Here is a 14,255-nt window from a genome sequence, read left to right on the forward strand (position 1 = left end):
GACCTCAGTCTCCCAAGAAAGAAAATATGGTGTATTACCTTGTTACAGAGATAATTTATTAGTGTATGTGCACTCCAATCTGTGGCAACTGAACATAGGCCATTAGGATTTGAGTGGTTGCCTCAGGGCACATCCATTTTTTAAATGTATGAATTTGTGTAAAGCAACATTTGCAGCCTCCTACTGTCTTCCTTTGTGCCATGTCTGCGGGCCACAACAGAGGTAGAGACTCAAAACTCTGACATCTGTGTTCACAAGACCAAGATCTCTCCGGGGTGAGTTGTTCCATGTCTTCCCATGTAGCGATTCAGGTTACGGCGCAAAGCTGACAAATACTGATCTGAACATAGCCTTCAGGCTGAGTATTTGGGATCCATGTTGGGGTCCTGGCCACCATTACACACACACTAGAGACTCTAGCCTGTTTTTCCAAAAAAAAAAATTCATCATGCCTATTTTGTGTCATTGCTATCATGCTGTGCACTGCAATTTGGTTTTAAGGATGTCCATGATGTGCACAGTCTGCTAGTCAGTCACCCTGAGCAGTTATTCGTGTTTTTTTTGTATCAGTTCAGTTGAAGCAACATTCCCACAAATCATGCATGTAATAACTCCTGTATCTTGTTTTACATTGTATTCTATTTGAATATAAAATGCAGTACACCGTCAAAGCACAGAACAATTATGTATGCCTTATCCAGTGTGGGCACTTAACAGGTTGGTTATACAACAACTGGCAGCAGGTGTGACCAGTGTTTCATCTGCACTCAGAGAGAGAAGTGGCTAAACAAGATTTTCTTTTTTTCAGCAAAATAACTACAGCCAGCAAGAGGGTCATTTGTTCAACAGGTGGACCATCCACTTTGGACCAACCACCTGCCTGATACGCTGATACATATTCATAATGTCTCAAATACTAACACATCAACACACTGTAACCACTAAATGGTAGCCTGAAACTCCACTTTTAAATGGAGTTGAAAATTCACTTAACAACAAGTCTTCTGAGTGAGGCATTTCATTCACATGTAAATGAATGTCTCATTGTTGGCTTTTCAATTGCCACTAGTTTGTAATTTTAGGTTTGGATAATGTGCAAGAAGAATATGATCATAGACTAAGTAAAAGTCCCGGTTTGTTAATAATTTCAGTATTCAGATTACAGAAATGAAGTGCAAGCAGTCTCTGAAACTGCAAGCTTTATTGTTCCGCACAGAGTTCATGGCAGAGTTCGACGCCCTCAGGTCGTTTGGATATTGACAGCATTTTCAAATATGAATCATAAAATGTGAGGATAATTTTCATGATGGTTTTCAAGGTGCAACTCAGCCATTTTTGTTCTCAGCCAAAAAATATTTGGATGGCTGCAGTGGTTAGGCATAGCTGGGATTATTTTGGCATCATCCCATTTAAATGTAATAAGAACACTTAAAATAATCTTTAGTTTATTAGTTTAATGGAGCCAGAGTTAGCTATATAGTTAATTTACACAAGGGGTCCCTGGGCAGGAAGATATTAAAAAACAATACTGTACAATACAAATAGATAAAAGCAAAACATAATGCAAGCAGAGCAGTTTTCAACATTTACAGTACAGTACATTACACATAAAACAATGTGATGTATAGTTTGCATGTTTGAAAACAGTTTGTTCCATACAAAGGTTTAGATGATCACATGATTTGTTTGTCTTGAGCCACGTTGAAAATATTGTTTTAAAAATACTGAAGCTGATACATTCTCTGATATAGATGGGAATGCGTCCCATTATCTGCTACTTTGACTGAAAAATACTAAAGCATGAGTTTTCATAAATTCAGCCACGCAGTCACCTCAGGTTGATGCCTTAGTCTCCTTTGTATTGTCCCTTCAGAATAAGACACAAGAGCATAAATTCATTTATACATCTGGCACATATCTGCAAAACAAATAAAACCGTCAGAGCTCAGTTTAGTTATGATAGAATGATGGTATAATGATTTTTTTTTTTATCAAGAATGTTCACAGTTTGTATAGAATGTGCGATGGTTTTAGTAAATACACCTATTTGGGAAGAGTTTTTAACACAGTAAGATAAATGCAAGAAAACATTGAGTGCATTAAGAGCTTAGCATCGGCTTCAGGCAGTTGGTGTCTAATGTGTCCAAAGTATCTCCTAACTTGGGTGTCAGGTTGATGAGAATTATTTCTCTTGATAAAAAAATTCATGCCTATAGCTTTGCTGACGTTAAGAGCAAGACAACAGAGATTGTCTTTTTGTTACCTGATTTGATAAGATTTTGATTTAATAGATCTTATATTATTTTGAAAAAGAGACATGGTTTATTCAAGTCTGATTTAATTTATTGAATATGTTGTGGCGGACAGCAATGCAAATTATTTTTTCTTTAATAATATCACAACCAGTTACATTTTATATGAGATATCCAGTATTAAAGCAGAGAGCAGTTAGTACTCTGCCTGAGGCAAGGTGAGGTCCATAAAGAGCCATGTGGTTTGTGTGTTTCATAACAGGTTGGAGCAGATCATCATGACTGTTTGCAAGAAATCACAACAAAAGCAGAGTATTGCTTTTACATTTTTCAGGTAACATTCTTGATGCAAACTTTGTTTTGACACTATTGTCAACTTTAAAAAGTTGCTTGACTGGGAGGCTTTCCAGTTAGAATTTAGAACAGCGATGAAGCTGCTGCTGAACTGTGTTGTTATATGAAAATAATGCACATCTTCTGGTCAATCAGAATCAACAGTGCTACAACATGTCCTTTCTCAGCTGTTTTAATATCATTTTTAGAAAAAGCTGATTATTTTCTTGTCTGTTTGATGATCTCTCTTGTTGTCTGCAAAGGTTTGAATGTTCTATATACACTAACACACATTTCTGTTTACTCAGTATTTATAAATAAGGGTCTGAGATCAGTTTTTTGTGCTGCTTCTACTAAACATGATCTAAAAATCCCAACCCCTTAAATCAACGGGATGAAAATAATCTTTCTCCTCCTCAGCCCACCTCTTGAGAAAAAAAAAATGTCCTTAAGGTATTCTTGTTTGCCAAATCCTTGTTCTGCCAAAACCATGCTCCATTTGTGTGGAGCATGTGTGGGGAATAAACTCCCCCTAATCATGAGGCGTCGCCAGTCATGCTGTCAATCACAAGGATGTAAAAATGATCCGAGTTAAAGTCAAAGTAGCTGCAAGCAGGAAAATGGCTTAGTTTGCACCATTACCTTTATTTTTTAAGTTTCCTGCAAGTAAAACAAAGTCAGACAAGTAAAAGGGATTTGAGAGGAAAAAAATGGAAATAGGTGTCAAAAATTGATGAGGTATGAACGTCACTGTTGTCTGTTAACTTCTGATACCTGACTTTTCCTGTTCAGACCGTGAAATCACTCCAGTGATGATTTTAATCAGCCCTTTGAGATTATTCTCGACTCTTTTTTCCTCAAACACACCCGAAGCTCTTGAGAGGGACCTGTCTTGCTTGCTAATGTAGTCATTTCCTTTATTTGTCTTCAGCCAGTGTTCAGCTATAGACTAATGGATCAGTATCAGATTGAGCAGTTCGCTAATGCCTTTGCAAGCGGACTGCAATCTGAGGATCAAAGAGGAGGGACTTTGTGGAAATTGGCTCGTCTGTATTCACCTCTAACGCGGATACTTTCATGGTGAAGGCTGAGGGATGATTTGGGGGAATGTCTCATGTGTCTGGTGCTCAGGAGAGTTGCGTGAGAGCGACGATAGTGATGAGAGATTGCACACTGTGTCAGTCTGTTGAGTATTCATTTTTTGGAAAGCAAACAATTGCCCTTGAAATTTGTGGTGCAACTCAAAGTAGCATGTCTTAATGAGGAGGTTTTGTCACTGCGAGGATCGGAGCCGGACCCCTCCTAAAATGACGACAATTTGGCTTAATGCCAGGAAAACAAACTATTAACTTCTCATTATATTTGTTATGGTGTGTGTATGTGTGTGTGAGAGAGAAAAAACGTGTATGTGAGTGACTAAGAAACATCTTCATGATAAAGGAACCTAATCACTGCTCATGTAGCTGTGATTACACAAGGTACAATACGTTCCTGGTGGGTGAAAAATGATTATGTTCCTAATGGTTCTTTTGTACTGTTTTTGAACTTTTACTCCGTTTCCATATTAATTTTCATATTTCATATTCATATAGCGTTGGTTGCATGAAATATATGGCGTTACGGATCGTTGTCACAGCACAGGAATAAATATCCTTCCTATGTAATTTGTCTGAACAGCTAGACATAAGCCTGTACATCACCTGAACAAAAGTAGAGTTCTCTTTAAATCCTTTCCCTTTATCATTGTTTCTGAACCAATGTCTTGTTGGTTCCTGTTTGAGTGATTTCTGACGCTCTGTTTTGTCTTCTTTGCCACCTCAGACACCTCATTTTTTTTTTTTTTTTTATTTTTTTTTACAGCTGGTGCAAGAAACTACAAAAATGTTGGGAGCCGAGTAAATTCCTCTGCAAGACACCGTATGTGTATTGTCAGCCCAAAAGCTGGCAGCAATGAGTCTAATTGACATCATATAATGTTGATGTCAAGTGCAGTAGATGTGCTATTCATCAACACTCTGCCATAAAGACGAAATAGAAATATTTTTTTTAAGTACAAGAGGTTACAACTATCTACTATTTTGAATACAATGCAACTTTTTATGCAAGGACACAAAATATAGTGCTGCTGTAGGCTATTATATGAGGTATTGAGTTCTTGCAACGCACATTTTCATGTTGCTTTCAGTCATGATTTAATTTTACAGAGCTTGTAAAAAGGAATCCCAAAAAAAAAAAGAATATGTAAATGCAATACATAATAAATTAATTATTAATTTATAAATACATCTACATACATGCATCCCCTGTATATATATATATATATATATATATATATATATATATATATATATATATATATATATATAGATGATGCACACATATATATATATATATATATAGGTATATAATAAATCCCGGGAAACTGGATTCATGCTCTCTGCAGTAAAATTGGGATTTTTTCATTTGAAATGAATGCCCTTTCATCAGAGGGTGACGCATTTGATGCATTAAGTGTGATTGAAGGGTCAGGCATGGGCTGCTGCCTGCAGCATCGGATGCTTCTGGCTACAGCCAGCATGAGTTGGCTTTTCCTCATCAATGATTTCATAGCAGCAAGGAAACTGGGGCAGAGACAAGACTGTTTTCCATACTGGCAAGACTCCTGCATTAGATTTTTTTAGGCATCTGCTCACTGGGACGGCTCAATATGTCTCCAAGCAGGGGCACAGCTCCCCTCCTCCCAACCACAGCAGCCTGTGCATGTTTAGAAGGCAAATGATGATCAATGCATGACGAAAATCAAACAGCTCAATAAAAGAGAAGAGTTCCGCGGAGGAAAGGTGACGAAAGAGCCGACTTCTGGTGATGAATCAGATCGAGCATGTGGCAGTCGCACCTGCTGCAGTGCCAGTTGATGAATATCTGGCTGTCACTGCAGCAGCCCCACAGGAAAACATAATTACAACTCTTTAATTTCCCCCGTCTTGAGTGTTCCACTGTGTCCCAAAGAGGCCTGAGCGTTGGTCCGGATTCGTCACATGCCTATTACCAGGTCGTAGCTCCTGCCCATGCTCTCTCCCACCTCCCCTTCTCCATTTCTTCAAGATCAAGGGCAATGAGCGCTGGAAATTAATTTGTCATTCTCTGGCAGATTACATTTTTGATGATTATAATACATAATAGGTGATGTATCTGTGAAGTGTCTTAGTAAAATCAGCAGCAACATGGAATAAGGAAAGGCTCCTCGGGTCATTAAACAGGGTGTGAAGGAAAAACAGAAAGGATATGAATTTATAATACCCTGTTTACTAATAAGTCTGGATCAAACTACAAATACCCGACCTGAAACCTCTACTGACCGTTAGCCTTCAAAACTTCCATTAAATCTGTCTTGGATTTCTCCCAAATGGCCTCTGGCAAGGCGAAACAGTTGCTTTCAAATTTATCTCGACAACAGGTGACCTCTACGAAAGACGGGGAGGGAAATATATATTGACATGTGTCCATTTAACCTCACTGATTAATACAGGAAGTTTGGAGTCTTTGGAAAAGTTTTGAAAGTTAATTTTGCTTACAGGACTTCTCAGTGACTATAAGAATCCTCTGGATGCTGTAAACTCCGACCATCTGGGGCTTTATGCACACTGAAGTAAACGCTAGGAATTGTACGCAAGTGCATATGCACATGCAAATACCCTCGTTAAAGAGTGATTTAGCTTTTAATACCTCTGCTTTAATAGCGTTCATATGTCATTGATTGAAAAGGGGCCCGCTTACAAACGCTGCCAAACATATTGGTGTAATCGATGCAGCGAATCCTTGGGGTGTCAGAAACTTGTAACCAAGACTCAGACCATCTGCTTCCTCAACAGTAAATGTCAAATTAATGAATAAATATGCTAAATGGCACAGGAACACTGTTTGTCAACATGATAAAACCCACACAACCAGTGCAGGAATTATGGGCCAAAGTCTCTGTGTGTGTGAGGACTCTGAGAATCACACCGGGTTGACCAGCGAGGTCGTTATTAGTGCTGCTTGTTAGTGAGCAACTAAATGTGCATGTTTCTGTGGATAAAAAAAAAGAAGAGAGCACAAACTGAATTTTAAGCCCAAAAACTTTCACTTTGGAAGGACATAGTAAATAACAACTAATTATATAAATAAAATAAAATACATTTGGTAGACATGCTGCAATAAAAACTAGTATCTGTTGAATATGTGTCACAGAGGCACTCGTGGCAGAATTATACAGATAATTCAAAATTAAAAAGTAATGCATTAAAAATACTCAGATAAAATAACAGAGGATTTTTTTATGAAAATATACTTAAAGTACCAAAAGCCAAAGTACATATTCCAGAGAAAGATGTCTGGGAGCGATACACTGTTGGGTATGACATTAGATTGTGAATAATGATGGATAAATGTGTTGGCAGCGTTTTTCTGTTGTAGGTGTTCGATTCGGAGCACGTTTTAACAAACTCTGTCTCCCAACAGAGGGTCAGGCCTCCTCTGAAGGGTCACAAGATAAACCTGAGGGGTCAGGAGATGACTAATGGTAGAGGAAATCAGAAAAAACAAAGCTCTGCTACACACAATTGGTATTCATTTTTAAGACTTTCTCTCATCTTAAATCTTTGAGTATTTTTTTGTAATACCTTATTGCAATGTTTCTTTCAACATCTCTTTGTACCTTGAACATTTATTTTAAATAAAACATGTGAGAAGTTTAGAGAGAAAATGTTTGTTTGGTGAAGCTGCCAACCACTGAAATGAGTAAAGGAGACCTATGAAACTAGATACTGATTAATTGTAGCAGCCCACCAGCCAAAACGGTTGGAAACTACTCAATAAATCGTTAGCAATGCATTGTATTTTACACCCTCATATATTGTTTTATGCAAAAACGTAATCTAAGAAGCAACCAGTTATGATAGCTGTAAATGTATTGGATTCACAAGTTCAAAAGTAAAATGCACCATTATTACAACGATAAACTCAAGTATAGCACAAGTACGTCAAAAATAGATATATAAATGCAGTTACTTTCCATCACTGCACAGAGGTGTTGATTCAACACTTTCATTTGTGAAAATGTGGCAGCCCGATATCCTGGGGATTACTTTCATATTAGACAATTCTTAATTTACATCCAGTTCCAACTCCTAGTGCCAATGCAGGAAGTATTGAGGGTTTTATGAAGTGAGGTAGAAAGTAAACATAAACTGGGAGATAGTCATGCAGGGAAGTCACAGAGCTGAGTTTAATGATTGCCTCTAATTAAATGATCTTTACCTAATCTCGCCCAAGGGTTTTTAATTGCCTTACCTTAACCATATTTTTTATTTGCCCGACTATCTTTGAATGTGACTTTGAAAAGCACTGCCGTTGGATTTTATTCTGGGTTTTGTACAATATCGAGGTCCTTGTTTTGGTTGATTTGATTGTTGTGTTGGTCATATATTTTAAGGTCTTTATTTTGTCCACCTTCATAGCAGCCTGAAATTCATTATTGAATTGCCATTGTTTTCCCCTTATCTGTCACATATTTATCTAATCTTTTTTCTTGTTACCTCAGGGAAGGAAACAGTCCTACATAATTGGTTATTTACCTCTGTAACCCTTCAAATGGAAAGCTGGAGTTTATCTTAGAATGACTTTGAGCGACTTGTCTGTCATCCATTCAATTTTCATCCACACAACTGCTGTTAATGAAATGAAAAGGACCAAGGAAGCACAGAAATGTGACAACCAGTGAGTGTGAACTGTGACCAACATGTCTGTAAAGATAATCTGTCATCTATGAACACATTCCTCAATCTCTGTCGTTAATCATATAGTGTGTTTGCATTGTTAATGCAGCAGATAGACACGTCAATATAAACATCCTTATATTCCAGCTATGATTTGAACAGAACTACAGAAGAGTCAAACTGCCACGCAGAGCAAGATTAGCAGGTTAACAAGAAAACTTTGGGTTTAACTCAGGATCAATCGCAAATCTGGTTCCGTTTGAACTGGGATAGATCGTCATGGTAACATGCTGTACAACCAACCTGCTCCGTAGGAGATTCAGCTCAAAGGATTGCACCAAATGTGGAAAACAGCCTGTGATTGGTTCAGTGTATCCAGCCTTTGCTTTCTGTTGATGTTGTTTATGTTCCTTTTGCAGAGTAGTCCAGGTGGCTCTAGCAGGATACATGAAGGCTTTCACTCCCATCCCTGTCGCTGGTCAGCACTGGAATACAAAGCAAAACGACGTGCGAGTGGTTTTAATTCAACACATTCTCTCTCCCATCTCCTGAAATACTGATGCTTGCACAGAAACCTAGGCTTAAAACTGTGATGCAGATCAATATATACGCTCGTTACATGCTAAAGCTGTGCTACAAATCAAATACTTCTTCCTTTTTACTTTTAGTACATACTGCAGCTGCCCTTACAAAGTATGTACTGTTGCATGCAGTAAAGCATTCAATTGGCAAATATAACTTTCTTTTAAAATGAAACGTTGAACATTGACCCTCTAACTCATATATCTGCTGTGCAAAGGACTGTGGGTCAGAAAAGCCAGAAAATCACACTGACTTGCATACTGCAAAAAGGATGTGGTAGAACATCCTGGTATTTTTAGCAAACTGCATTCGACATACTATATATTGGGACATACTAAATCTTTCTCTGGCGTACTAAATATTAGTTAGTAAAGGTATTGCAAGATAATGTCTTTAAGGTGGGTTGCTCTGCCTAACTCCTGGCTAATCCAAAAATGGGCAAAGAGGTGGATCGTCAGAGAACACAGCTAGTGGGAGAGTAACCTGAGACGTCACCCACAACTGCATAACTTAAAGCCTTTACATAATTCAAACGGGTGAGTATATAAAGATTCACCCCCGGTGCAGTAGTAAGGAACAAGTAAATAAGCTATAGAGACTATAAACTGAAACTCCAGGAGAACAGCATGAACACAGCTCAGGAGAGGCATATTTTTTTTCGTTTATCAGAATCAGATTATTTACATTACATTAATATATCATTAGTATGGTTTATAATAGACTATCAGAGTGTTTCTTGACAGATTTACTTGCAGCAAGCAGAACAAATAGAGACATGGTTGTTTAATTGTGTATTAATAGACAGGCGGGTATACTCACAACTGTGTTAACAAAGCTGCTTGATAACAAACTTTATGAGACTGGTCATCATCAACATCAGATAACTGAAACATACAGTCTAACTAAGCTGAAGCTTTTCTGTGCACAGACAGAGCTTTCAGCCATATGTCTGTTCCCCTACCTCTGTGCTCAACTCCCAAACGCTTCCTCTGAATGACATCTCGCAGTTCGGTTCATCCACATTTACTGAAGGATGTCAGCTGGCCCTCATTTAAAATCATCTGGCAATTCTCCTGAGCATGGGAGATGAGGGTGTCGGGGAGGGGAGATCAGTGCCTTTGCTCGATGAAAGGAGCACTTCCTATCAAACGCTCTCTGAGATTATTGCCGATGACACATCAGCGGGGTCAATAGGAGAAGAGTGTCCTCCCTGGGCCAATTGACTCACTTAATCAAGAGCCCTGTCGGAGCGTCACCACACGTTCTCCACTCTGATGTTGCAAGGACGGTTCACCTTGGACTGAGACTTTTCAGAGGTGAACATACTCTTGATGTAAACTAATTTCAGCATCTCAGAGGGGCAGTTATGAGCAGATTATTTCAGATGGATGTGGTAAAATCAAATCATAGAAATAAATATATTTTCTCCTGTGTTTCAGATGAACGTGGGCGGCAGTCAAATTTGTGCTTTCATGATACCAGACATATTGTAATTCTCTGAATCGAATCTTTGAATCATTTTTCTTATCAACTGACACGCATGTGTACAGATTGTAAAGCCCTCTGAGGCAAATTTGTAATTTGTGATTCTGGGCTATACAAAATAAACTGAATTGAATTGAATTGAATTGAATTGAATTGAATTGAATTGAATTGAATTGAATTGAATTGAATTGAATTGAATTGAATTGATTTGATTACAAGTATTTAAGGATTGTTTAACTAATGCTTTTTCTAAACATAACATATTGTTCATCTCTTTGGTAAAAATACATTTTACTCAAGGTTCTCTCTCCTTATAAGCGGACATAAAAAGGGCATGTGCTTCAAAGTGTGAAATAAAACAAACAGGTTTCTGAGACTTAAAGGAGCCAAAACTGGGACATGACTAAGAGCTTGGAGGGGGTTTGTGGGTGTTGGCCTGTATGCAGCAGGGATGAGTCAGATAAAGGTCATGCAGAAGAAGGATGTTGACACCTGTGCTCTGTTTTAAAAATCAAAGCTGCAAATAAGCTTCAGTACATTGTATTCAAAGTGAGAAATTAGTAAATTTTGTTTTGATATTCAACAAAGCAATGAATTAAATTCAAACACAGTTTAGACCAGCTCAATAAAAATAAATATCTTAAAGAAATATTCAAGATTTGACCATTTTCAAAATCTCTTAGAATTATTAAAATCAGACAGTGAGAGAAGGGAACATGTCTTAAGTTGATCTGCTCACAGGTCCTTTTAATTCTTTCATCTTTATTTCAAAGTTCAGTTGGAAGTTGAATCTACCAGGTGTGCGTTTATGTCATATATATTTTCAAAATGAATCATTTTGCACCCAATGCCCAACTATTCAACATGGGTCAATAGTTTTAGCAGAGTGTTTCTTCATGTTTTTGACCTGCTGGTGCTGCATGTGATTGGCTGGCTCTTAAGCTTGGTGAGATTGTTAAAGTCAAAGCTAGGCACTGATACCAGGTACATAAATTCACATGTTCGTTATAAAAAGAGAGATCTGTTAGTGTCTCAGGAAGTTGTTTGATGCAAAAATGATCCGAATATTTAAAAAAGAAAATGTGCTAAACATGTGTAAAGGGTTGTCTTCCTGATAAACAGAGAACAAATGAAACCAAACATGTGACTAAAATATCTGTTGAAGATGCAAATGGACAGAAACAATCACACAAGAAGCAAGATGGCAAGCCGGTGGCCGCGAGAAGTTATGGGTTAGCTAATTATTTTTGTGGCTGATAATTTCCATCATGCCCGCCTGAGGCCCACCAATGATGGAATTCACAATGATGTGAAATGCCTGGCACGGCAAACGGCTTGGCTGTGCTGGTCTCCCTGCTTGCTAACGCTTGCCAGGTCTCTTCACTGTAGTGATAGGACCTCTCCAATGAAAGCCTATCCCTCAATTACATTGGCAACAAAGCCAGGACTAGGACAAGCGTATAAATACCCACTCCTCACACCATGAACAGGCTGAATTACTTCACGGAGAAGCAATCTGGTGGGATGTTTAGTTGGATTTGCATCTTTAATTCTTTGCAGGTTTTTGTTTTTGAGTTTGAATGACTCTTCATAAATTGGGTGGAGATTTAAATGGATAAAATGCATGAATATTATAAAAAGTAATATAAAATAACTACTGACTATTGGGAATATTTATATATTTATTCTCAGTTTCAACCATTATGTGATTCTAATTCTTTAGCCAGAGTTAATTTAAGCCAGACAGACTTCTCAAAGCGTCTAGAAGTTAAAGTGACTACAAAGAACTTTCATTTTGTGTTGATTTTGGCAGTCCCTGTGGACAAAAATGGTGGTTATTCCAAACAACAGAGTTTAGAAAACCTCAAATGTTTCTGCTGCATCCCGTCTCTCCAGCCGGCCCAGCAATACAGCCAGAGTCTCCAGCAGTGTGGTGTTGGTCCTGGCTCCCAGCAGGGACCGGCAGAGCAGCGAGGCAAAGCTCTGCTCCTCCCCGGAGGAGGACACACTTCTGCATTGCAATGAGCTCTCTTTCTCCCTCCGAAGCATCCGACTGCAGTTTGAGGGCAGCACTGAAAATCTGCAGCAGGCTGGTCGCTGCCGGAGGCCCCGCTGGAGTCTGAGCTGATGGAGTTTCTGGTGAACCTGCATGATTTCATCTGATTTTGAGCGGAATCTGACACGAGAATAACTATATAGAACTAGACAATCTTCTTGTCATGTTTACTTATGCTATCATAAAGAGGTATCAGTATTTCATAACCAGTTAAAAGTTCCTCACAGAAACTTTAAGAAATGCACTTAAAATTAAATTTAAATGATTGGTAACAAGTTGGAAAACTTGCAAAGGTTTGCACTGTAACTTAATACTCACACTAGTGTACATTGCCAAAGCAACCCCACTATCAGAGGTGACACTGTAGCGATTAAAACACAAAGTGGCTGGAGGGAGTAATTCACTAACATTGATCCTTTTCGCCAAAGTAAAACCACCTGGACAACGACCAGCTATTTTGGAGTTTCTCCTGTGGGCAACACTATCTATTACAGGGGAGAGCTAGACAGCACTTGCCGACCTTCAGGATGAAAGTGATACCATCAGGAGACACGTTCTTCCATTTACGATTAGTCTCAGCTGTGCTCTCATTTCCATCCCTATATCCAACACCAAACATCATTATCATCACATTCAGCAATCTGCTATACTTCAGGAAACAAACCTTTATGTTGCCTTCCAAGCACAAGATTGTTTTTGTGATACCTGACTGCTTCCAGTGTGTCAAATTTGCATCAAAGGAATGTCAAAGTGTGCCAGTTATGTGCTGGTAAAGAGTCTTTTCAACATAATCCATAGAGTATGTCAGCAACTACACATAATGATAGAATACATCAAATGCAACTATTGTGCATTAGCAATTCATGTTCAAAGCCAACGTTCAATGGCACTGCAGGAAGTAATGAGACAGTCATATATCAAAGCAAAACGGAGCCAGAGGCCGTGGGTGGATGTATCAGGCATCTGCAGCACATCTCATAGAGGTAGTCAGAGCTGACCGGGCCAGTGTTCCCAAAAACGACATACATATTAGCCAGATCGGCATCTTATGGTTTGTGTCCAATGCCAACATAGGAAACAATGTGCTGTATGTGTAACGAGGAACATTGTAGCATGTGGAGGTCAGCCATAGTTTATTTTCCATCACCACAATCGTTCCTTAACATTTACTAATGGTTTAATTTGCCAAACAGTAGCCAGACCTCAACCATATTGTTTTTGCCTTAACCACTATCTTTCCCTAACCTTAACTATACTGTGGTTGCCATGCATAGATATTGTAGAAAGCAAGAATTTGAATTAGGCTGACTTTATCCAGGGTTTTGCATTGTTTAGCCATGATGACTACCTTTCCCTCACCTGCATCCTGTTTTTTTTTAGTTGCCTAAACTTAGTGCCCTGTGGAGTTTTCTTGTAAACCAATAAAACATTCAGTGTTACTCACCGAAACGAATTGAGGTCCAACAAATGTGTTTAGAGCATTTCCCTCCATGTACAACAATTCAGAATTGGTAACACCTCCATGCTAGCAGTCTTCTTCTTCCTTGTCTTTGTTGTCGCATTGCAGCATATCTTTTTGTGTGACCGCCACCTGTAGACTAGTGGAATAGTTTAAACAATAGACCTGCAGACTTTTTGACTCATAAGCAGGAAAAGCACAGGTGTTGCTAATATCACTAACAATGGCTCTGTTATAGTGAGCCAGAGTGCACGGTACCAGGAACCTGAAATCAAAGCAACTCAATGGAATTCCACAATCATTTATTTTGTTGATTGTTTCAGTTTTTCTAA

The 14,255-nt window shown here is 38.5% G+C and overlaps 1 long non-coding RNA gene across 1 annotated transcript; it reads right to left on the minus strand.

Moving 5' to 3' along the window:
- Positions 1-1,504: 1,504 nt before the first annotated feature.
- On the minus strand, positions 1,505-14,037 carry LOC129090593 (uncharacterized). The gene is made up of 3 exons (XR_008531197.1): positions 13,909-14,037; positions 8,645-8,826; positions 1,505-1,867 (listed from the first exon to the last, which is right to left on the minus strand). It is a non-coding gene; the product is annotated as an uncharacterized LOC129090593 (long non-coding RNA).
- Positions 14,038-14,255: the final 218 nt, after the last annotated feature.

The sequence above is a fragment of the Anoplopoma fimbria genome, chromosome 4, assembly GCF_027596085.1.
Source record: "Anoplopoma fimbria isolate UVic2021 breed Golden Eagle Sablefish chromosome 4, Afim_UVic_2022, whole genome shotgun sequence".
Classification (NCBI taxonomy): domain Eukaryota; kingdom Metazoa; phylum Chordata; class Actinopteri; order Perciformes; family Anoplopomatidae; genus Anoplopoma; species Anoplopoma fimbria.